We start from the raw sequence: 25,368 nt of genomic DNA on the forward strand, positions 1-25,368 counted from the left end.
TACTATGCATGAATGGAACTGCAGTTTCAATCAAGAAAACATAATGTTGGCTACTACCAGAAGAGATCCCATGCCGTTACAGGTGAAAATGTTAAATAAAAAGGATAGTTGCTGTGAGTTTTCCGGGCTATATAGCCATGTTCTTGAAGCATTCTCTCCTGATTTTTCGCCCACATCTATGGCAGGCATCCTCAGAGATTATGAGGTCTCATCCTCTGAGGATGCCTACCATAGATGTGGGCAAAACATCAGGAGAGAATGCTCCTGAAACATGCCCATACAGCCCAGAAAACTTACAGCAACCCAGTGATTCAAGCCATGAAAGCCTTCGACAACATAAAGGATCGTAATAAAAATGGATATCAATAAAACTGACATTAATACAAATATTGATTGCATATATATTGAAGGTTTATGTAGCAGCCTGTGTAATCCTATTTGTGTTTTGTTATTGCCATCAGGTCACTTTCAATCTAAACAAACCTTACGAATGAAATATCCTGTTTCAATCATCCAGGATACAAACATCCTGTTATTAATTGAAGGAACCTTACCTTGAAGGAACTGGGGGTGGTGACGGCCGACAGGGAGCTCTGGCGTGGACTGGTCCATGAAGAGTCGAAAATGACTGAATGAGTGAAACGACAACGTTATTAATTGCTTGGTTAAGAGTTTGAAAACTCAGAGCTATAGATTACCAGGATATGGACCTCTTCATATGAGGCTTTTTGTGCTCTTTTTTCTTCTTTTAGACTAGGCCTGCCAAGTATCATGAGATGATGCTGATTTGGCTCTGTTTACGTTCCTCCCGAAGTGGAGGGGAAGCGTTCTATCCTTTTCCCCATATGATGGAGGAATGGGTGATAGGGCAATGCGTGTTGCCACCCTGTCTCCCATATGATGGGGACAGGGGCAGGATGCCAACACGCCTTGTCCCGTCCTCATCATAGGGGAAGGAGGGAGGGTATGTGGGGCTCTACCAGGCACCCCGTTCACCTTCACTTTCGCTGGTGACTGCTTGGTGAAATGGCACAGCCCTGGGGTGGGGGGGGGGGGGTTAAGAGGTCCTGAGTCTTCTTATTGTGGCTGTTGTTACCATTGTTGTGTGCCTTCAAGTTGTTCCTAACATACAGTAACCCTATTTACATTTAATTCTGTCTTCTTCTTGCCTTTTACTTTGCCTTTTCTATTGTCTTTTCTAATGAGATATGTCATCTCCTGGTAAGTCCGCAGTACAGTAGTCTCCATTTAGTAATGTAGGGAGAGTGCAGGTTTGATTTGAGCCCATTGTATTTACAGAACTCTCTTCCAGTAGAGCTTACTCCAGTATAAATGGGTAGTGGCAGTCTGCAGTTCTATACTGACTTATCTTGGAGTAAGGCCTGACTCAACTAAATACGACCTCTGGCATCCATAAGATTGCAACAGAAATGACCAGAAACCTTCCTTTGTAAATAGGGATGGGGCATGCATTGCTCTCCAGATGGATGCTGGACGCCTCTGTCAGATCTCCTAGCCAATATGACCAATTGTCAGGCAGTGACAATTCAGCAGTCACTGCTTCCCCATTTCCGCTTGGTAACATTAAATTTAATGGACTGGGAGGATCTAGGAGATGAAGGGCAGTGAAGCCCTTTGAATTATAATTTGCGATTGATAGTATTAAACCTAACATGAAAAGAAAAAAAGAATTGGAATCATGGCTAGACCAGATAATTTAGTACCAAAGAATATTGAAAATGTATATAACCACTTGCTGTGAAACAATGATCTTCCTAAGGGCATTTCCCCTTGGTTTTATAGCAAGTTGTCAGTTCTTTTGATTCAAACATGATGTCATTTATAACACTGAATTTTAAGATACATATATATCAAATCTTCAGGAAAATAGTCCCTGCTGATTTATCACACTTGACCAAGTTGACAGTTTTAGATAAACCAATAGCGCAAGATGAAGAATTATGCGGATCAAGACTAATACCCTGCCGTTGGGTGGTACCACGCAGCCCAAAAGCTGAGAAATACCAGCCACTAGTGCTCCTTTCATTCTCTACATTCCTTCTGCCTGCCTTACCCACCCTTTTAAAAAAAATTAGGGTGTTCCCATTAGTCTTATTAACAAAAATGGTACAGAATTTCTGAGGAAACGAAGAGTAAAAAATATATGATCATATCTAGTTGCAATTTTAGACAAGGCTTTTACACTACTATTTTTCTGTGGGTGCTGGTTTTTCATTCAACCTTCACAAGTTGTTATATTCAGCTCCTTTTCAGATTGTCATTAAATTGATTTTATGATACGAGTTCTTTTAAGAATAAAGCCTGTGGTTTTTCATCCCTTTTAAAGGAGACATGAATTAAAGAGGCTAGCAAAAACACTTTGGAAGAAAAGCTTTTTCTGCTGTTTCAGAGGGCCATGATTCTGACTGTCCTCTCCCCACTCCTGTTTCTTTTGGGAAAGGCACAGAGGTATCAATAACAAGTCTCATATTTGTTTTACAACAAGATAGAAAAGAGGGTGGGCTGTTTATAAATCACAGTTATCGGGTGCTTGTTTGTTGTTGTGTGCTTTCCAGTCATTTCTGACTTAAGGCAACCTTAAGGTGTACCTATCACAGGTAAGATTTGTTCAGAGAGGAAGCTGCCATTACTTTCTTCTCAAGCTGAGAGAGTGGGACTTACCCACGCACAGTGGGTCAACCAAGTATAAAGCTGTAGTTCAAAGCACTGATTAATACTGTACAAGGTAAAATGGGAGGGACAGTTAGAGGGCAGCAGCCCCCATTCTTGCTTTTATGGATATTTCCTTCTTGGGAAAAGACACCCAAAAATCTAGTACAAGTGTCCTCAAGCTTTTTAGGCAGGGGGCCAGCTCGCGGTCCCTCAGACTGTAAGTGGAGGAGGGACGGACTATAGTTTGAAAAAGAAAATGAATGAATTCCTATGCACACTGCACATATCTTATTTGTAGTGCAAAAAAATATATGAAAGAACAATACTATATTTAAAATGAAGAACAATGTTAACCAACATAATTTTGCCAGTATTTTAATGGGAAGTGTGGATTTGCTTTTAGCTGATGAGGTTTTTTTTATCGTGTCAGAAGTTGCTTCTGGTGTGAGAGAATTGGCCAACTACAGAGATGTTGCCCAGGGGACGGCCAGATGTGTTAGCTGGGAGGCTTCTTTCATGTCCCCGATTCGAACCAGCAACCTTCACGTCAGCAACCCAATCTTCAGGGCCAGCAGTTCAGCCGGCACCAGGGTTTAACCCATTGAGCCACCGCAGCTGATGAGAGTGTCAAGTTAATTAGGACTGTTGTTGTTCTGCACCTTCAAGTCGTTTCAGACTAAGGGCAACCTTAAGTTTAAAGCTTAGGGTGAGGCCCAGGTAAATGACCTGGAGGGCCTCCAGCCCGCAGGCCTTAGTTTGGGGCCCCCTGATCTAGTAGGTGAAGGGAGAAAGAGGAGGAATTTCACCTTACACACACAGCACTACATCCCATCTCATTCCACAGATGTGAGCAGAACGTGACAGTGCATGTATAAGAGAAAAAATGTGTAGAAAGTAGAAACATTAACAACCTTCAGTATGCAGATGATACCACTCTGATGGCTGAAAGTGAGGAGGAGCTGAGGAGCCTTATCACCAAGGTGAAAGAACAAAGTGCAAAAGCTGGGTTGCAGTTAAGCATCAAGAAAACCAAGATCATGGCAACCACACTGATTGATAACTGGAAAATTAGAGGGAGAAAACGTGGAGGCAATGACAGACTTTATATTTCTAGGCACGAAGATCACTGCAGATGCAGACTGCAGCTAGAAAATCAGAAGATGTCTACTTCTTGGGAGGAGAGCAATGACCAACCTCAATAAAATAGCGAAGAGCAGGGACATCACACTGGCAACGAAGGTCCGCATAATTAAAGCAATAGTATTCCCCATAATAACCTATGGATGCGAGAGCTGGACCATAAGGAAGGCTGAGCAAAGGAAGATTGAACTTTGGTGATGGAGGAAAATTCTGAGAGTGCCTTGGACCGCAAGAAGATCCAACCAGTCCATCCTCCAGGAAATAATGCCCAGCTGCTCGCTTGAGAGAAGGATATTAGAGGCAAAAATGAAGTACTTTGGCCACAAAATGAGACAGGCAAGCTTGGAGAAGATAATGATGCTGGGGAAAATGGAAGGAAAAAGGAAGAGGGGCCGACCAAGGGCAAGATGGATGGATGGTATCCTTGAAGTGACTGGCTTGACCTTGAAGGAGCTGGGGCGGCGATGGCCAACAGGAAACTCTGGCGTGGACTGGTCTATGAGGTCACGAAGAGTTGGTAGCGACTGAACGAATAAACAACAACAACACACTGCCATATAATCCAGTTCAAAGCAGATAATCTGGATTCAGAAACTGGATTATATGGCAGTTTTCTTCTAAAAGTTGGGTTGAAATGGATCCAGAAAACATTTCAGTGTAAAAGTGAAAGCATTGGTAATTGTCATCTCCATCAAGTATCTAATTCCACTAGATGATCAACTATCTACAAGCAAAAAAGCCTATGGGATGAAAGAATTATCTGTAGTGATAATGCTTGTGGCAACAGTTGTTGGAGGGTGGAACAGTGGCTATGCCTTCAGACCCCTTCAGGCATTCCCTTCTCTTAACTTCTGAGTGTAAAAAAATAAAAATAAAGTAGATATATAGTTTAAAAATTAACCATAGTCACCAAAACACAACTGCTGTCACCTTATGGACCACAAAGCAGGCCACAATGGTGCTAAAACAAAACAAAAAAAAACACAACTTAGTAGTTGCTTCTGTGAACTTCTCTGTCTTAATTGTTAGCCCCAGACATAGAGTTGCCATTTTTAATACTAGAAATTGCCCAAGATGCTGTTCATACTTTCTCTTTTCTTAAGCCATTGTGTCCCTGTAATAGAAGCAAGGTGTTATTGGTTTCCATAATTAAATCATATAGGCTAATTGTTGAATTACTTAAGACAGTTAAATCTTTTAATCCATCCTAAGGAAATGCAACTCACTCCCTTCAGGTGAACTGCCACTGAATGACATGAGGAGAAGAAATATACACTTCTGCAGATAATGAAAAGTGACTCTTTAATTTTCACTTTAACCTCAACCACCCAGACACACTATTTGTGGAGCTTCATCAGCACTTTTGTGAGCAATAGTCACCCAAATAACATTTCACTATTATAAGCTTTTTCCCTCTGTCCCCAAGGCATGATACCTTCATTTTCTGCCCTTTTTCTCAATAAAATTGATGTTTAATAAATCCCCAGTTTTCCCAGTGAGACTTGTAAGATGTCAATGTGCCTTTTCTTGCCCCCATGTAATTTCCCTTTGTTTCCTGTGTTTGCATTCTTCGCAGTCCTCTCTTGTTTCGCCCACAGTATCTGCTTTCAAAGTATTCTTTTGAACTTCTGTGCAAAAGTAGGAACATTCCACTATTTCATTCCCACTATGAAAATAATATTTTAGGCATTTTCCCTGATTCCATGAGAATGAAGATTTCCACAGAATTTTCAAGCACTCTTTGTACATCAGTTATGATTCCATAACCTTGAGCCACGGCAGTCAAAATGATGACAGACTTCATTAATTCTACAATGTAGATGTATCTAGATCAAAAAGTGGTGTCAAACTGCACTATTTCCAGTGTAGATGCACCTCTGGAAACTATTAAAATACACCAATCTAGTCACAAATGTGTCCACATACTATTTCTACACCCACCCAGCCCAGCCACCCTGCTATTAAAAACAGTGACACAACAAAGCTGGACTGAAAGTCAGCCAAAGCGACATTTGAAAGTGACATTACATGACAATGCAATCCAATGAAGCCATGTGTGGATTTTTTTTTTGGAATTTGGGGGCTGGTTATTTTTGTCTTCTTTTCAGCTTCTCACAGCATTGAATATTTTCTGATATCTGTTGTAAACTGCCCTGAGTCCCCTCAAGGAGATAGGACGGGATATAAATACATAAATCAATCAATCAATAAATAAATAGGAAATATTATGTTGCAACACACTAGAAAACATCTGGGGACCCAATGGCCTTTGTCTACTCCTCAGTTGCCCACCTGTTTTAGATAATAATTGGAATAATTTCAATGCTAAAGTTTATCCATTTTACTATATAACATGCAGAAGTTATTGTTTATTTGAACTGTTTTTTAACCACAAAATATGGAGTACAATTTTATGGGATGATGTTACCATCCTCCTACAGCAATCTTTATGGGTTCTGACAGATTAATGATGTTGACAGAAAATGTTATCAAATCCAGCTTGTAAAAGGGCCTGCTGAAGATGTAGGATTATTGATCAGTTGTTTCCTATAAAATTGTTACCCACAGGCTACAAAATGAGAAAGTTCTGCCATAGCATAAATTATACATTGGTGGTTTTGATGCCATTACCTATGTAATTTTTTTTGTGTCAGGACCAAATTGAGAAACTGCAAGTCGTTTCTGGTGTGAGAGAATTGGCCATCTGCAAGGACGTTGCTCAGGGGACGTCCTGATGTTTTGATGTTTGTAATATAAAATCATATGGATTTCCTCAACAAATAACCAAATAATAAAAGACTGCATTTTCAAATGCTCAGAATTGTATTTTCAGAGAGATATATACAATGCTTTGTGATAAATGTGATGTGCTATAACAAACTAGAATATGAAAAAGCCATTTTATATTTCCTTTTAGTGGCTGAAATAGCAATGTGCATTTGCTGCAAAGTTTGTTGTGTCCAACCTGTTACCCTGTTCAGATATGCAGCACCGTCTGACAGTTTTCACTTCAAGTTATAAATTTCCCTCTTCTTTTTCTGTATCTTGCCTATGTGAATTGCTATCCACTGGCTTTGGTGGTGGCTGTTGTCAAAGTCATTTCAAGTCCAAACAACATAAAATCCATCACAGCATTCTTTCCAACATCTCTTGTTATGTGTTTTGACTAACTCAGAGTCCTAATGTATATACTCATATATTGTTATGATTGAGCCTCATGGCTCTGTTACTGACAGACGTGGGCGTAAGACTCCTCGAGAGTCAGATACTCTCGAGGAGCGAGAAAGAAAAAGACTGCGAGACATTTTTGCAGCACCATCTGACGAAGAGTCTTTTGAGGGGTTTACGGAGAGAATGGAGGAGGGGCTGGTTAGCTCGGAGGAGGATGAGATGGATTGGACTCGGGTGAGGGAGGAATTGGGTGCCACTGGCCATGATGGGATAGAAGATGAATGGGGACCTTCAGGATTAGACCCATGGTCTAGCTGGAGGGATGGGACGGGATCCACAGCTGGAGATGCTGTGGGGCGTAGTCAGAGGTGTTCCAGCTCTGATGAGGAAAGTGATGAGGAAACGCCCGGGTTAAGGAGGACAGCTGACAGTGATGAGGATTTGTAACTGGCATAAAATGGGGCTTGGGAGCAATTGCAAATTGCGTTGGGCAAGGTAATCTGGACGAACGCTTGGGATCTGTGTGGGACGCTTTCCTGAAGACTGGTGTGTTTTCGTGTGCTGATACGTAAGTTGTTTTGGAATTCAGGGTCAGACGGCGGGAGGAATTGTGTGGGCATTTGTTTGTGCAAACCTGTGCTTACTCTTATTAGCTTGACCTTCCGTCGTCTTCTTGACGGACGCCATCTCCTGCTTTGAAATTCGGACTGAACTGACCACGGCTTGACTTCCCCCTTCTTGGACTTGGAAACTACAAACGTCTGCTTCTGGCTTTGATCTACGGAAAGGAACTGGGTCTACTCTACTGCTACAATCCTTGGCTGATCTGTTCGTGTTGGAAATCCTGTCTGCTGTGTGTGTGGGAGCGACGCAAGTTACTCTAAGCACAGTGTTGGCAGCAGAGAGGAATCTGCTGCCAATTAGTTGCATTCTTTTGTATCTTTTGTTCCTTGGCTTTTGTTTTGTTTATCCCCAGGCTGAAGCAAGCAGTTTGTTTTTACCCAGATTAAACTCCGGTTTAATCCGGTTTATCTTTTGAACGTTTTTCCTTGTCCCTTTTTGCTCCTAAAGGCTAATACTGCCTGGCCCTTGTATTTTACGGGCATTTTTGAGTTCTGTAATCCAATAAACTCTGTTAACTTTGATCTTGTGGCGTTCTGTCCTTGACAGATTGCCCAACGCCATAAAAAGTTTATTGCAGTAATAAACCCGTCAGGAAGACGATGGAGGAGTTAAGGGCCAAATTTGAGCAATTACAAACGGCTTTTACCGTCAGTCAAGCAGCTCATGCTGTGAAAGGACATGTTTTGACTCCTGAACGCTTTGACGGAACCAGGTGCAAGTTGCCAACCTTTTTGGCACAAGTGGAGCTTTATTTTTCCCAGCTCAGTGCTCATGCTTTTCCTACAGACGCTAGCAAGGTGGCATTTATTTTGAGTTTGTTGACCGGTCCCGCAGGACAATGGGCCACTAATTTAATTTTGGGAAATGACCCAGTCAAGGACAATTTGAATAATTTCAAAAAGTTATTAACTGACACTTTTGGGGATCCTCTCCGCACGGAGAATGCTGGGTGGGCTCTGTATCGGTTGAAACAGGGAAAGGGGACTGTTTTGGATTACTTAAATAAGTTTAACCTGTATCGCCACCAGCTGGATTGGGGGGAAAATGCATTCATGCTTTTATTTACTGCTGGGTTAAGTGATATGCTCCAGGATGAATTAGCACGCTTGGAGCCGGCTGAAAATTGGGACGCCTTAGTAGCTAAGGTGCTGCGTTTAGACGCAAGGTTCGAGGCTCGTAAACACTCGAAAGCAATGTGTGCGCCACCCATGCATGTTACCAGGGCACCTGTGGTGATGGGGGAAGAGCCTATGGAGCTTGGGGTCTTTAAAAAGCTGTCTACAGAGGAAAAGAGCCGTAGGAGGCAGCTGGGGTTGTGTTTGTACTGTGGGAATGCTGGGCATTTTGCCAAAAACTGTAATGTGAAACCTTCTCAGCTTTCGGGAAAAGGCCAGCCCTAGTGCGACGTGAGTCCAACGCACTAGGGCTCCTCAAGCAGTCAACTGAGGGGAGGAAGCATGTTTTCGTACCCATTACATTATCTGTTGGGGGAAGGGAACTTGTTTCTACTTTGGCACTGCTGGACTCAGGGGCTACGGTCTCTTATGTAGATATTGAGTTTGCTAAGAAGCATGGCATTCCTAGAGTGCGCAAGGCATGCGACGTGTGGGTGGAAGGAGCAGATGGGAGACTGCTGGAGACTGGGGTGGTTAACCATGAAACCTCAGCAGTAATGTGGGAAGTGCAGGGAGTAACGGGAACGTTTGTGTGGGATATTACGAGCTTGCCTAGATATGATGTGATTCTGGGGATGGATTGGCTAGCTGTAGTAAACCCACAAGTAGATTGGGCGACACGTAAATTGACCTTAAAGAGGCAGGATTGTTGCACTCTGAATGTTACTCAATCTGATATGGAGGGAGTGCCTGCTGAGTATGGGGAGTTCTCTGATGTATTTTGTAAAAGAGAAGCGGACAAATTACCACCGCACAGGCCATATGATTGCGCCATTAAGCTAGCAGAAGGTGCGAAATTGCCAGCAGGAAGGCTGTATGCCTTGACTGTACCGGAAAGGCAAGCTTTGCGGGAGTTTCTAGATGAAAATTTAGCCAAGGGGTTTATTCGCCCATCTAGCTCTCCAACTGCGGCACCAGTATTCTTTGTAGCCAAAAAGACTGGGGAACTTAGGCTGGTCTGCGACTATCGGATCCTAAACAAATACACCATTCGGGATAGGTACCCGCTACCTTTAATCTCGGAACTGTTATCAAGGGTGCAAGGGGCTAAGGTCTTTACCAAGCTTGACCTGCGGGGGGCATATAACTTAATCCGTATACGGGAAGGTGATGAATGGAAGACGGCATTTAACACGTGTTTCGGATGCCACGAGTTCCGAGTCATGCCTTTCGGACTTTGCAATGCTCCTGCGGTCTTCCAGAGGTTCATGAATGATGTGTTCAGGGACCTAATTGACCAATTTTTAGTGATTTATTTGGATGATATCTTGATTTTTTCTAAGGACGAGAAAGAACATCGTCAACATGTCAAGCAGGTTCTGCACCGTCTGCGGGCTAATGGGCTTTTCGTCAAGGCTTCCAAGTGCGTCTTTCATGTGCCTGAAGTGGAGTTCCTAGGTCATGTAGTGTCAGGTAGGGAACTTAAAATGGACCCACATAAGGTTGACGCCGTCAACTCATGGCAGGAGCTTAAGACTAAGAAGGATGTACAACGGTTCTTAGGTTTCGCTAATTACTACCGGGAGTTTATTCTGAATTTTGCAAAGCTCACGGTACCTTTGACGCAGCTCCTGCGTAAGAAACAGCCATTTGTGTGGGGGCGGGAAGCTCACGATGCGTTTTTACAACTTAAGTCTAGTTTTCAATCGGACAACATACTAACACATCCTGATGTTGACAAACCGTTCGTGGTAGAAGCGGACGCTTCTAGCTACGCGTTGGGGGCTGTATTGTCTCAGAAGGATTCCTCGGGGACCTTGCGTCCCTGTGGATTTTACTCACGGCAACTAACACCCTTCGAGCAGAACTATACCATATGGGAGAAGGAGTTGTTGGCGATTAAGGTGGCGTTTGAGGTGTGGCGGCACTGGCTTGAAGGGGCACGGCACCAGATCGTGGTCAGATCTGATCACAAGAATTTAGAGCACTTGCAAACAGCAAAAAAGTTAAACCAGCGTCAAATCCGATGGGCTTTGTTTTTCTCCAGGTTTAACTTCAAGGTGCAGTTCGTGGAGGGGAAGGCAAACTTGCGGGCCGATGCTTTATCCCGCAAGCCGGAGTTTAAGACCAATGAGCAGGTAGTATGTCAGACCATCTTGCCTACTGCCTCTCTATGTGTTGTAGATAATGAGCTCGGGTTACATGACCAGATCCTTGAGGCTCAGAGGGATGATGTGTGGACTCAGGAGCAACTGATGCTGCTATCAGCAGGTAACCGTACAATACTGCCGCATCTACAAGATCAAGACGGAGTATTGGTACGCAGGGGGCAGGTCTACGTACCAGTGGGGGCCCTCAGGTTGGAGGTGATTAGAGCTCACCATGACGAACCCATGGCTGGGCACTTTGGCAGGTTCAAGACCGTACAGCTTATCACCAGGAGCTACTGGTGGCCAAAGATGCGGCAAGACATTCTGCGCTTTTGTAACAGCTGCGCTGTTTGCCAGCAGAGTAAGACGCCTGTTGGGCGCCCTAGAGGGTTGTTGTCGTCTCTACCTGTTCCTGAGAGGCCATGGCAAATCATTTCCATGGATTTTATTTCGGATTTGCCTAAGTCTGGGGGGTATACTTGTATTTGGGTGGTGGTGGATTTATTTAGCAAACTGGCTCATTTTATTCCTTGTTCAACCATTCCGGCGGCCCCTACGTTGGCCTTACTATTTACTAAGCACATCTATCGTTTGCACGGAGCACCCGAAGTGATTATTTCGGATAGGGCTCCGCAATTTGTGTCACGCTTTTGGAAACACTTCCATGAGTGCTTAGGGACTAAGTTAAACGTTTCTTCAGCCTTTCATCCGCAAACGGATGGACAGTCGGAACGGGTTAATGGGCTCTTAGAGCAGTATTTGCGTTGTTTTTGTTTAGATCAACCCACGGCTTGGGTGAAGTGGTTACCGGTGGCGGAGTTTGCTTACAACAATGCGGTGCACACGTCTAGTCAGCATACGCCATTTGAGCTAACTTATGGTTTTCACCCACGGGGAGGTGTGGCGCCGTCGACCAATGTGGTCTCTTCGGACCCTGTGTACCGCTCTTCGGAAATGGCTGCATTGCATGATGTTGCCCGTCGCTTACTGTTGGAAGCTAAGGCAACGCAAAAGACTCAGGCTGACCGCCACAGGCAGGCAGGGGAGGAGTTGGAAGAAGGGGATTTGGTGTGGTTATCTTCCAAACATATTAAACAGGCTGGGGGAAAGTTTGCGCCTCGGTATTTGGGTCCCTTTCCTATCGTTAAAAAGATTTCTTCCGTTGCGTTTCGTTTGCGTTTACCGTCTAGTTTAAAGGTCCATCCAGTCTTCCATCGTTCGCTGTTGAAACTAGATACCTCCAGTCGTCGTGGTGCTATAGCGGAGCGTATCACTGCCACTTCTCCGCCATCGGGGGAGGAGGCCTTTGTGAGAGGGGATAGTGTTATGATTGAGCCTCATGGCTCTGTTACTGACAGACGTGGGCGTAAGACTCCTCGAGAGTCAGATACTCTCGAGGAGCGAGAAAGAAAAAGACTGCGAGACATTTTTGCAGCACCATCTGACGAAGAGTCTTTTGAGGGGTTTACGGAGAGAATGGAGGAGGGGCTGGTTAGCTCGGAGGAGGATGAGATGGATTGGACTCGGGTGAGGGAGGAATTGGGTGCCACTGGCCATGATGGGATAGAAGATGAATGGGGACCTTCAGGATTAGACCCATGGTCTAGCTGGAGGGATGGGACGGGATCCACAGCTGGAGATGCTGTGGGGCGTAGTCAGAGGTGTTCCAGCTCTGATGAGGAAAGTGATGAGGAAACGCCCGGGTTAAGGAGGACAGCTGACAGTGATGAGGATTTGTAACTGGCATAAAATGGGACTTGGGAGCAATTGCAAATTGCGTTGGGCAAGGTAATCTGGACGAACGCTTGGGATCTGTGTGGGACGCTTTCCTGAAGACTGGTGTGTTTTCGTGTGCTGATACGTAAGTTGTTTTGGAATTCAGGGTCAGACGGCGGGAGGAATTGTGTGGGCATTTGTTTGTGCAAACCTGTGCTTACTCTTATTAGCTTGACCTTCCGTCGTCTTCTTGACGGACGCCATCTCCTGCTTTGAAATTCGGACTGAACTGACCACGGCTTGACTTCCCCCTTCTTGGACTTGGAAACTACAAACGTCTGCTTCTGGCTTTGATCTACGGAAAGGAACTGGGTCTACTCTACTGCTACAATCCTTGGCTGATCTGTTCGTGTTGGAAATCCTGTCTGCTGTGTGTGTGGGAGCGACGCAAGTTACTCTAAGCACAGTGTTGGCAGCAGAGAGGAATCTGCTGCCAATTAGTTGCATTCTTTTGTATCTTTTGTTCCTCGGCTTTTGTTTTGTTTATCCCCAGGCTGAAGCAAGCAGTTTGTTTTTACCCGGATTAAACTCCGGTTTAATCCGGTTTATCTTTTGAACGTTTTTCCTTGTCCCTTTTTGCTCCTAAAGGCTAATACTGCCTGGCCCTTGTATTTTACGGGCATTTTTGAGTTCTGTAATCCAATAAACTCTGTTAACTTTGATCTTGTGGCGTTCTGTCCTTGACATATATACTCATATTTATTTATTTATTTGCAACATTTATATACCTATAAGTCAAGGGCAGGTTTGAGGACCAAAGTTATGGATTTTGATATGATCTATGGATAAGTTGAGGGTCATTCTGTGGAGAGTAGAAAGCACCAAGGCTGTCCCAGCCTGGTGCCAATGCCACTATTTCTCCATCCAGGCATTCAAAAAGGACAGAAGGGGGATCACTATAGAGAGGACTGAAGGGGTTGTTGCTTTTTTAAGGTTTTCATGGGATAGTCTCTTGTTCTTTGCCACACTATTCAGAGAAAAGGGTAGTTCCTCTTTTTAGTAAGATTTAAGATACAGTAATCACACTGACCCAGGGGTCCCCAAACTAAGGCCCGGGGGCCGGATGCGGCCCTCCAAGGTCATTTATCTGGCCCCCACCCTCAGTTTTATAATATAATATTTTATATCATTTTAATAATATTATATATTGTATATACATATAATATTGATAATAATACCATATAATAATATTAATTATATGTTATATATTACATATAATATTACAGTATAGTGGTATAGTTCAATATAGTAATATATAATGTTAATATTGTGCTATGCTAATAATATAATATATTGTGTGTACATACAGCTGCTCTGAGTCTCCTTCAAGGTGAGAAGGGCAGGATATAAATGTAATAAATAAATGTAGTAAATGAATAAATAAATAATTTTAGACTTAGGCTCGCCCAAAGTCTGAAATGACTTGAAGGCACACAACAACAACAATAATCCTAATTCACTTGACTATCTCATTGGCCAGAAGCAGGCCCACACTTCCCATTGAAATCCTGATAGGTTTATGCTGGTTACAATTGTTTTCATTTTTAAATATAGTATTGTTCTTTCATTGTTGTTGTTTTGCACTACAAATAAGACATGTGCAGTGTGCATAAGGATTTTTTTTTTCTTTCTCCAAATGATAATTCGGCCCCTCCACAGTCTGAAGGATTGTGGACCGGCCCTCTGCTTTAAAAGTTTGAGGACCCCTGCACTGACCCATGGATAACCTAACGTAGGTTTTTGGGTTGATTTTTGATTAAAAGTTACGGACATGAGCGTATAGAATAGATGGGATGCCAATGAGAGGATCCTAACATAAGATCAGCTACTTTCCTGGTACATATCTGAAGACAGAGAAATACTGCTTGCTTCAGGATTTCTTTGTTTTTTATTATGCCATATTTACAAAATCCATGGGGTTACCATGCATTGAGGGGTAACTTGAAGATTCATTCATTCATTCAATCACACACACACACACACACACACACACACACACACACACACACACACACACACACAGAGTATGCCATTGCCCTACCTCATTCTTAGTTCCAGTTTAATAGATTTGTTTTTGCTGGATTATTTGACTACATTGACGTTACTATTTGAACCTTCAAGGGTTAAGCTAACACCCCATGTTAGATGGGGCTATTTATTGTGACATTGCTATATAATTTGACTCTAGTATATGGTATGTCAGGAGACGGGACTGAGGTCACTACATCACTTTTCTTTATTGTCCAGAAACAACACCCCCTTTGTCTTTAGACCAATAATGTGAAACTAGGGTCTTATCTTTGTACATTCAGCAAAGAGATATTGAAAGTATCCAAGTCTGTTGCTTTTCTGTACTGGTCCGTTGTTTTATAGCTTGGCCAAGGTCTCATCACTACCGTAGCCTTTTATGTGTCTTTCCCATCATTCCAGAATCCATAAATTAAAGCTCAGACAATATATCTGGCAATTTTCCCAACAAGAGAAACTTATGCTGCTTATGAACAAAATCAAAGAGATTTTTCATTTCATACCCTGTTTCCCCTAAAATAAGACATCCCCGAAAAATAAGACCTAGTAGAAGTTTTGCTGAATTGCTAAATATAAGGCCTCCCCCGAAAGTAAGACCTAGCAAAGTTTTTGTTTGGAAGCATGCCTGCTGAACAGAACACAAGAGCATGCAGGATTGGTAAATATACGTACAATAGATTGTTGTACTTGGAAATAGTGGTAGTAACAAGAAATTCTTGATAGGATTCACAGTTTGTCTGGTTATGCTGGTTTGTGGTGACAACTACTGTACAGTGTATAATAAATGTTCAGTTTTTGTTCAACAATAAATGTGATTTCTTCTCCATGGAAAAATAAGACATCCCCTGAAAATAAGACCTAGCACATCTTTGGGAGCAAAAATTAATATAAGACACTGTCTTATTTTCGGGGAAACACGGCAGGTCAGTCAGGTTTGTGGTTCTTCTTACACAGACAATGCAAGTGTTTCCCTATTTTGTTCTCGCATGCTGGCTTATTTTCTTCTTGCATGTATATTTATATTATACAAATATGCCAAAATGTGAATGTTTAAACATGAGGGAAAGTGATTTATAGTGGAACATGATCTCTCAAGTGTTTTTCAATAAAGTTTTGTAGACTTTGAAACAAAACAAAATGAAAGAAAGCAAATCTTTTGCAAGCCTGCTTACTGGAAGTCAAAAATGTTTATATACTGCACTTAGAATTGCAATCCCTCTTCAGCACTATCTGACAAAAAGAAATTGTCTGCTGCCAGGGGCAGATTAACCTTAAGGAATTATTCATGCTCAAGTATTATCCTATATTTTTTCACTTGGCATTTCAGACACATGTAGATTTTTTTAAAGTCCCTTTAAGATCAGCATTGGTCATATTGCTCTTGAGATGGCGTGGATATCCCCAAGGTTTTGTGATATATGTCCAAGTTTCTAAACACAATTTTTATGAATTTGAGGTCTAATTCTGTCAATTGCTACAAGATACACCATGCTATACTTAATTGCATTAGATTAAATAAGAACACCTTTGAACTTGGGGTGCATCTACAATGTAGAATTAGTGCAGTGTGACATCACTTTAACTGTGCCATGGAATCATGAGAGTTGTAGTTTGGTGAGGTACCAGCACTCTTTGGCACAGACGGCCAAAGACCCTGCAAAACTACAATTGCCATGGTCCCATATGGTAACACTGAGTCATGATAGTTAAATGATGTAAAACTGCATTAATTCTACAGTGTAGGCCCATCCTAGGTTTTACAAAATTTTCAGAGGTCTTCCCTTACAATTTGTCTGTAAAGATACACAGCAATTACAGCATGATACAGTAGTAGCTATGGCAACATCTCTTCCGAATAGCCAATCAAATTAGGCACACAAAAGCATAGCCATGTGCACATAATAATTGTTGCATACTCTCTCAAAGGATTTAATTCCTTGTATTGAATTAATGGTCCAACTGCGTAAGCAGGCAAAGAAATGATTGAAATCCAACGTTGTTGTTCACACCAAGACAGTCATCTAACTTGCTACAGACACTCACTAGGAAAAAAATGGCCATCATTTCCTGCCCTTATTTATTATTTATCTTTTACCATCAACATCCACCCTCCAGGGCATAGCTATAACAAATGCAGCTTTAGTAAAGCTGAAAACTGTAGGAAATCTTTTTTTAAAACAACAACCCTTTACTGTATAGCCTTCACATATTTCACATTTATATGAATGTGGTATAACAATAAGCACTGGTCTAAACATGACAACATGCTACACAGCAAATTAAAAAGTCCACTGATCATGTAGATCCTTAAGACATTAGGCTACATATTCTATTGACCTGTATTGCTTAACTCCTTTTTCCTTCTTACACACTGTTAAACCCTTGTGCTGGTAGACTGCTGACATGAAGGTTGCCCGTTCGAATCCAACCCGGGGAGAGCATGGATGAGCTCCCTCTGTCAGCTTCAGCTCCATGCGAGGACATGTGAGAAGCCTCCCACAAGGATGGTAAAAACATCAAACATCCAGGTATCCCCTGGGCAATGTCCTTGCAGATGGCCAATACTCTCACACCAGAAGCAACTTGCAGTTTCTCAAATTGCTCCTGACACAAACAAAAAGTGGAGGTGGGGGCAAATTGTTTCTAAAGTGTTTCTAAAATATCGTAAGAGCGTTGCATTGTTACTATAAGGATATAATGAAATTTTCGTTACTTTTTCATTATGTAATTGCGCAAGTGGGGAAGCTTTCGGGGCTCCTTTCTCCCTCATTTTTAGAACTATCAGGATGAAACTTGCTATAATGGTAGAACACATTTACCACTGTTACCTCCCCCCCCCTCCTAGTTTCAGAATGTTTCACACTGCCACTGATTTTTGGGGATTTTAAAAAGTTTTTGTGATCAACATTAACAATACCTACAAGAGCTATCTCCTTGAATTTCTATGTTCAATGATACAGCATAAACAGGGCATCATTCCCCTCAAGTTTCAGAAAGATTTGCACATCCACTGATTTTTAGCTAATTTTAACCAACTTAACTTCACAGTACTATTTCACTGGAAGACCCTTGGGGCCACCCAGTCCAACCCCCTTCTGCCAGGCCGGAAAAGCACAAAGCACCTCCAACAGATGCCTGTCCAGCCTTTGAAACAATAATAATAATAATAATAATAATAATAATAATAATAATAATAATAATAATAATAATAGGAAATTTACTAGGTAAACTTGGGTAGTTACTGCCTCTCAACTTTGCCCACCTGAAAGGGTTTATTTGATTCCCAACAATCCTCCTTTATCTCAAAATCCCTTAGGAGAATGAACCCCAGAAATTTCAGAGAGAAATTCTGTGAAATGTAGTTTCAGAAGGTGAGTCCCTCTATGATAGAGAATTCAAAAGGCCCCACCCTAAACTACATTTCCCAGAATTTTCATTTCAGAATACTGGAGCTGCCCACGTTAAAACCTCAATATGAGTGTGGTCTCTGCCTGTCTCTCTCTGGGTTGGTCATGTGCTTGCTTGGCCATCCAGCCAGGCCTCTCTCTTTCCCTCCCTCCCTCCTGCCTGCCCCAGACCCCCTTGCCACCCCCTTTAGGGAAAGAGTGGGGCTTCTCCCTTGACTCCAGGCTTCACTATCCTCCTTGGTGCTTTTTGGGGGACCCAAACCCAGCCCTTTTGGGGGAGAAGCAGTGCCCGCAAGAGAGACTTGGAACCACTTACGAGACTTACATAACTCTTCTGAAAAGTCATAGGTGAGTATTTTGAATCTTACATTTTGTTCATGGGCGCCCCTTGCATTTCTTAATATTGCATCATATGTATGAATCTTATGAAATAGATACGAGAAATGGCGCACAAAGTTTTGCACAACCCTACTGATTAGTAAGTAAATGTGTATATATGTGTGCTTTCAATTTGCCTTTCAATTTATGGCGATTCCATGAACTTCATAAGGTTTTCTCCGGCAAGGAATATTCAGAGATGGTTTGGCCAATTCTTTCATCGGAAATACAGCCAATAGCACGGTAACTGTCAAGATCAGGTGGGATCTGGTGCCTTTAAGGTGTTTTGGTCTCTAGTAATTAAGTATCTCTTATATGGTACTTTGAGCCCCAGGTGGCACAGTGGGTTAAACCACTGAGCTGCTGAACTTGCTGACTGAAAGGTCACTGTTTCAAAACCGGGGAGCTTCTGCTGTTAGCCCCAGCTTCTGCCAACCTAGCAGTTCGAAAACATGCAAATCTGAGTAGATCAATTACTGGTGGAAAGATAATGGTGCTCCATGCAGTCATGCTGGCCACATGACCTTGGAGGTGCCTACAGACAACGCTGGCTCTTCGGCCTAGAAATGGAGATGAGCATCAACCCCCAGAGTCAGACACGACTAGACTTAATGTCAGGGGAAATCCTTTACCTTTACCTTATATGGTACTTATTTAATGGACATGAAGAAAATGGGTACTTGGATGTTCATTTGTGCTGCTGGATGTAAACGTGATTGCAGGATGGACACTTGTTCGTGTAGAATACAAACTTTTCTAGCCATTCCTCCATGTCCTCTTCACTACTGAGTATCACAAAATTGTCACAATTCTTCATAATTAGTCCACTGATGCTCAGGCTTATCTGGATTGGAGATCCTGCCATGTTCAGCGAATTAAAGGAAATATTACCTACAGCTTGGCTCTAAGAATCAAACATATCTGTTACACTGAAGAAAATCTGTGAAAGGACCAACAAACTCAAGCAAGATCTGCTACAAAGGGACTATCCTTTTCACAAAATTCAGCCAGCTCTTCTGCCTGGTTTCCTGATACTAGAGCAAAGTTTCCCGCAATTTTTGGGTCTGTGTACACTGTAGAATTAAAACTGTTTGATGCCACTTTAACTCCTACCACTCAATGAAGCAAAATCATGTGAGTTGTACCTTTATCAGGCCCTCTGTTAAAGAGGACGGGTGCTTCACTAAATTACGAATCCTAGGAGCTGCGGGAGTTAAAATGTTATCAAAATGCATTAACCCTACGGTGTAGATTTTTGCATTCTAATTATCTATAATTAACAATAACACCTGCTTTGGTGCATGGTCAATTTTTACCTGAATTTCAGCACAAAATCTTTAAAGTGCTTCTTTTTCTTCTGCCTCTGTAGTTGCAGCATAAACTTGGATTATGGTTGTATTGATGTGTTTTCTCTGAAGTCGTATTGATATTATTTAGTCAGACTTTGTGTTATATCTTTGACTGTTTTCACTTAATCTCTCACTAGTAATCCTTCCATTGATGGATGTAATCTTAAAAATACAGTACTCTTTCAGGTGTGATTGTTTTTTTTAATATAAAATAAGTATATGCTATTATCTTTACATTATTACAAATATTCCATTTTAATTTGCATGTAAAGCTTTGGATGTATTAGAATAGTGTATTTAAATAAAATGTGCTAAATCAGATAATATTATTTAAAGAACTGGCAAATGTTTGGAAAATGCACATCACTGTTAGCAACTCTATTGTATCATCCTCCTTAGTAACTTAATCTAATGCAAAGCTTTCAGTTCCTTTAAAAATTTATTGTTAATTATTTCTGTACTGCAGGCCCTAGTTAGTGAGTCATATATTGATTTGCGGTACTGCATTGTAAAAGCCCGAAGACACCAAAGTAGGGCAGGATTTAAACTAAAGCTATTGTTGGAAGGGGAGAAATTAAATGAAACCCATACTTTTAAATGCGCAGTAGACAATATTCACTGTATGGCATGTCAGTAATTCACTGTGCAGGAGAAACACAAATTAAGTTGAAATGTGGATAAAACATTTTTCAGGTTGCAGAACTACAGAGTTAATCCTTTGCTGGAGGCTGAGGCTGGGAAGGGGGAAAGACACATTTGTCAGGATATAGAAATCTATTGCTCTGTCAGGTCAAGATGTGGGACAGAAATTTCTCTTCGGAGAGGAATTAGACCAAGTGAAGAAGACCTAAAGAAATAGTTTCAGAAAATAGGATTAATAATTAAAATGATATGCAGTTTTATACTTCTGGGCATGATCTGGTAAAATTACTGAGATTCAGGACGCAAGTGTGGGGAAGTAGCATGGATTAAGACGACCCTAGGCTTCTAACTAAAGTTATACAAGGAAAAAGTCATAGCTAAATTGTAGCTTGGAAATGTTTATATAAAATTATTTCTCTGGATCTTTATCCATACAGGAGGATCTGGTAAGATGTGCTGCAAATGCAATGCTACACCGGGCATGCCTTTTTGGAAATGGCTCCAGAATCCCTATGGGCTTTCACTAAGCACAGATGGAAGAAGCGATATACAGTAGAGTCTCATCCAACATAAACGGGCCGGCAGAACGTTGGATAAGCGAAAATGTTGGATAATATGGAGGGATGAAGGAAAAGCCTATTAAATGGCAAATTACGTTATGATTATGCAAATTAAGCACCAAAACATCATGTCTTACAACAAATCAACAGAAAAAGCAGTTCAATACACGGTAATGTTATGTTAATTACTGTATTTACAAATTTATCACTGAAACATTGCAGTGTATTGAAAACATTGACTACAAAAACATTGACTACTAACAAATTGACTGAAAATAAAGATAGAATTCTATAAAATGAACTTATAGTAACAACATTGTTAGAAGTAAAATCCCTAAAAAGTTCAGTCCTTGCTGCCTAGAGAAACAGCTGTGGATCTGGGCAGGAGGCAGACTGTGTTGGATAATCCAGAACGTTGGATAAGTGAAGGTTGGATAAGTGAAACTCTACTGTAATACGGCCCTAAATTGGCAAGCAAGAACATGGACCTCAAGGTCCCAGTTAAAGTGTCAGCAGACCCCATCATCCCAGTGACAATGGAAGCCAGCCTCGCTGCTATATTTTACTGCACCCAAAACATAGGTGTGTAGTCTCTGTCCTTCAGCATGCATTCTACGAATGAAGAACAGGGCCTAATATTGCACTTCTATACACACTATTGAGGACCTTACTGAGTTTAGTAGCACTTATTGCTGAAAAGGCACATAGGATGGTAGAGTATAGTTATTATTTGTATAGCAGTAATGATAAATTCATATTAAGGAGCCAAAAATATAAGAAACCTAAAAATAAAAGAGCCTTAAAAAGACTATAATAATAAGTTATTTGGTTTTTCAGACTAGGGGTGCATCTACACTGTAGAATGAATGCAGTTTGACACCACTTTAACTGCCATGGTTTAAAGATTATGGATTATGGAATTACATAATAGTCTTTAGACTTTGGCAGCTCTCTGCCAAAGAGAGCTGGTGCCTCACCAAACTACAAATCCCAGGATTCCATACATGAGCACAATAAAATTGCAGAATGAGGTTTAAATAAATACTACATCAACAAAACTACTGTGAAATAAGGAAAAAATATAATTTAGTCATAAACAGCATACAGCAGATTTCTTGATTACTGGCTGTTTTCTGGCCCAAGTGTGGATTAATTTAAACTAGTTTTCAGATGGTCATTTCTAAGAAAACAAATGATGGATTTCAGAGCTATTTTAGACCATTTGCCCCCAATTCCACTCTCCTATAATCCCTACTGCATGGATTTGGATTATTGCATAGCACCAGAGGCACTCTTCACACACTTCAGAATATTCTGATTTTATTCTCTTGGATATTTAATTTATACCCCAGATTTCTACTGGTATGTAATTGATTATGATGATTGCTATCTTCCTTTTTTAAACTATTCAAGGCCTGAGTTCAAAATGGCATTTCCCCCACCTGATAAGGACAAAGATGAAGAAACACTTGTGAAGAAGAACAGGAATTGTCAGGGGGAATGACTAGGATTTTCAAAACAAACATTTGTTTCTCATTTCCATGAAAGTTCTCAGGGCCTCTGCCTCATCACACCAGAGCATGGATCCACTTTAAATCCGGTTTATGGGAGTTGAAGTCTGGAAACACCTGGAGGGCCCAAGTTTGCCCATTCCTAGTCTATACCATAGAATTATTGTAGTTTGGCACCAAACTACATTAAGCTAGGGCTCAATGCTATGGAATCCTGGGGCAATCCAATTAGTTTGCTGAGGGATCAGCGCTCTTTAGCAGAGAAGGCTCAAGCCCTTGTAAAGCTACAACTTCCATGATTCCATAACATTTGAGCCAGGGAAGTCGAAGTGGTGGTTATTTCAGGGAACAATAATATAGTAATAACTTTATTTTTGTATCCCACCTCCATCTCTCCAAGGGGACTTGGAGAGGCTTACATGGGGATGAGCCCGGGCAACATCATAGAATATCATCACATTAAAATACATACACAGTATCATAAAACAGAATAAAACAACAACAATTATAAACAACATAGCAGTTGTGATAGAATGAAACCAATAATCGCTGAGCCTGTAATAAAGTCCATTTCTAGGCATGGATGGGTGGGCCGGCACAACTCACTTCTGAAAATAGGGCTAATGGATAAAGTGCATAAGTCTGATGAGTAGTGGTGAGCAACGTAAGATGGGGAATAATATTATTGGGTAGAGAACAACAGTAAAGTGCAAGGACAGGTTATTTAGGGGGTTGTCTAGTCCAGGGGTCCTCAAATTTTTTAAGTGGAGGGCCAGTTCATGGTCCCTCAGACTGTTGCAAGCACAACTGGTGGGGATGAGAGACAGGGCCTACTCAGTGGTGGCTCCTTGGCTGCGGAACTCCCTCCCCAGCAACATCCGGCAGGCTCCATCCCTTCTGGGCTTTAGAAAGAAGCTAAAGACCTGGTTATGCACACAAGCGTTCAACGAATAAATTTCACAGCTTCGACACGGCCTGGTTCACAGATTATGTGCAAGGTTTTTGGACGAATGGATTTATGCACTTTATATGTCTTAAGTTTTGTTGATTGTTTCGTGTGTTTTAATGCCTAATTGCTTTTATTGCTTGATGTTTTTATTCTATTGTTGCTTTATTAGCAATTAATCTTGCCAGATCTGAAAGCTCCCTTGAGTCCCCTTGGTTGAGAAGGGCGGGATAGAAATGACGTAAATAATAATAATAATAATAATAATAATAATAATAATAATAATAATAATAATAATAGCATATCTATCTTGTTTGCTGTGTCATAATAAAATAATAAAAAATAATAATGAGTAAACCAGGTTTTTTTAAAAACCTGAAAAAATGGGGAGGGGATCGAACCCTTAACCCCCCCCCCCCCTTGACTACAGCCCTGTCTACACTGTAGAATTAATCCAGTTGGACTGCTCTGGCTCAGTGCTATTAGAATCCAGGGAGAGGAGGCTTAACAAGGCGCTTGGCCATCTCTGTCCAAAAGAGTGACCCAACACCAGCGCTCAGTATCCCATAACACTGTGCCTTGCTTTGAATTGTTGAAGGTTTTCATGGCCAGAATCACAGAGTTGTGTTTTCCGGACTGTATGGCCATGTTCCAGAAATATTTTCTCCTAACGTTTTGCCCACATCTATGGCAGGCATCCCCAGAGGTTGTGAGATATATGGAGAAACTAAGCAAGGAATGTTTATATATCTGTGGAAGTTTCAGGGTGGGGAAAAGAGCTCTTGTCTGTTGGAGGCCAGTGTGAATGTTGTAATTAATCACATTGATTAGCATTAAATGGCCTTCCAAGCTTCAAATCCTGGCCTGGGGGAATCTTTTATTCAGAGTCGTTAGCTGCCCCTGATTGATTCATGTCTGGAATTCTGTTTTCAGAGTGTTGCTGCTTATTTACTGTTCTGATTCTGGAGTTTTTTTTTAAATACTGGTAGCCAGATTTTGTTCATTTTCATGGTTTTCTCCTTTCTGTTGAAATTGTCCACATGCTTGTGGATTTCATGCTTGTGGGCTCGGGCTGTGGCGCAGGCGGGAGAGCAAGCCAGCTGCAATTAACTGCAATGAATCACTCTGAACAGGAGGTCATGAGTTCGAGGCTGCTCGGAGCCTATGTTTGTTTGTCTTTGTTCTATGTTAAAAGGCATTGAATGTTTGCTTATATGTGTAATGTGATCCACCCTGAGTCCCCTTTGGGGTGAGAAGGGCGGAATATAAATGCTGTAAATAAACAAACAAACAAATAAATAAATAAATACATTTCAATGGCTTCTCTGTGTAGTCATAGAATCATAGAATCATAGAATCATAGAATAGTAGAGTTGGAAGAGACCACATGGGCCATCTAGTCCAACCCCCTGCTAAGAAGCAGGAAATCGCATTCAAAGCACCCCCGACAGATGGCCATCCAGCCTCTGCTTAAAAGCCTCCAAGGAAGGAGCCTCCACCACGGCCCCGGGGAGAGAGTTCCACTGTCGAACAGCTCTCACAGTGAGGAAGTTCTTCCTGATGTTCAGGTGGAATCTCCTTTCCTGTAGTTTGAAGCCATTGTTCCGTGTCCTAGTCTGCAGGGCAGCAGAAAACAAGCTTGCTCCCTCTTCCCTATGACTTCCCTTCACATATTTGTACATGGCTATCATGTCTCCTCTCAGCCTTCTCTTCTGCAGGCTAAACATGCCCAGCTCTTTAAGCCGCTCCTCATAGGGCTTGTTCTCCAGACCCTTCATCATTTTAGTCGCCCTCCTCTGGACGCTTTCCAGCTTGTCAACATCTCCCTTCAACTGTGGTGCCCAAAATTGGACACAGTATTCCAGGTGTGGTCTGACCAAGGCAGAATAGAGGGGGAG

General features: G+C 41.7%; 1 long non-coding RNA gene across 8 annotated transcripts in view; it reads left to right on the top strand.

The window, feature by feature from the left end:
- LOC103278501 (uncharacterized) overlaps positions 1-24,327 on the top strand; it is a 48,005-nt gene extending 23,678 nt beyond the window's left edge. For all 8 annotated transcript variants that reach the window (XR_010005931.1, XR_010005933.1, XR_010005934.1 and 5 more), the window contains one exon: positions 462-24,327. This is a non-coding gene — a long non-coding RNA (uncharacterized LOC103278501). The remainder of the gene's footprint in view (positions 1-461) is intronic.
- Positions 24,328-25,368: the final 1,041 nt, after the last annotated feature.

Source organism: Anolis carolinensis, chromosome 4 (assembly GCF_035594765.1).
Source record: "Anolis carolinensis isolate JA03-04 chromosome 4, rAnoCar3.1.pri, whole genome shotgun sequence".
Classification (NCBI taxonomy): Eukaryota; Metazoa; Chordata; class Lepidosauria; order Squamata; family Dactyloidae; genus Anolis; species Anolis carolinensis.